An 876-nucleotide genomic window follows, 5' to 3' on the forward strand; every position below is an offset into this window, starting at 1 on the left:
CCGAACTGAATTAAAATCGGTTAATTCGGTTGGTGACCGAATTAACCGATTAGTTTTTTTAAAAAAATTTGTGATTTAACTTTAATTATATATGTAATTTTTTTTAGCACCACAATCTACACAAATTCATAAAAACATAAAATCGCATACATCAAAAATTTTTCTTTAGAATTAGGACTGATTTTAAAATTAAAAATTAAAAAATATATTAAAATTGATAAATAATAAAAATTTATTAAATAATAGTATTTATTATATCGGTTAATTCGGTTAGCCGATTTCAAAATTTTGACAACCGTAACCGAACCGCATTAACCGATATAACCGAATTTTTTTAATTTGAAAAACGAATTTCTGAAATAACCGAACCGAATTGACTCGATTCGGTCGGTTAATTCGGTTTAACCGAAATTTTGTTCACCCCTAATAATAATGTGTAGTTTATATGTTATCAAGTATAAGTTTCTAATAAATTAAAGGTGACTATGAAAGTAAAAGCATCCAGTAGAAATTTTTGTCAATTTACATGAAAGAGAATAATAATCAAACAACATTATAAATAAAAAAATTGCATATCATTGATTGACAAAAAAGATTGTAATAATTGAATATTATAATAAAATATATGCATTATTGAGAGAATATGACAAATAACAAAAGATAACAATATGAGAAAAATTTTAGTAGTCCAAATATTTTTTTAAAATTTAAAAAATATGTTTTTTTCCAAATTAGTTACATATGCTAATTAACACGAATTGTCAAAATTTACAATACTATTGTCATTGTCTTTTGTTGAGTTAACTAATTTTATTTCAAATTCTAATTATTTCAACATATGTTTTCCACGTGCAACGCACGTGCATTATTTCTAGT

The sequence above is a fragment of the Primulina huaijiensis genome, chromosome 1 (genome assembly GCF_012295235.1).
Source record: "Primulina huaijiensis isolate GDHJ02 chromosome 1, ASM1229523v2, whole genome shotgun sequence".
Taxonomy (NCBI): domain Eukaryota; kingdom Viridiplantae; phylum Streptophyta; class Magnoliopsida; order Lamiales; family Gesneriaceae; genus Primulina; species Primulina huaijiensis.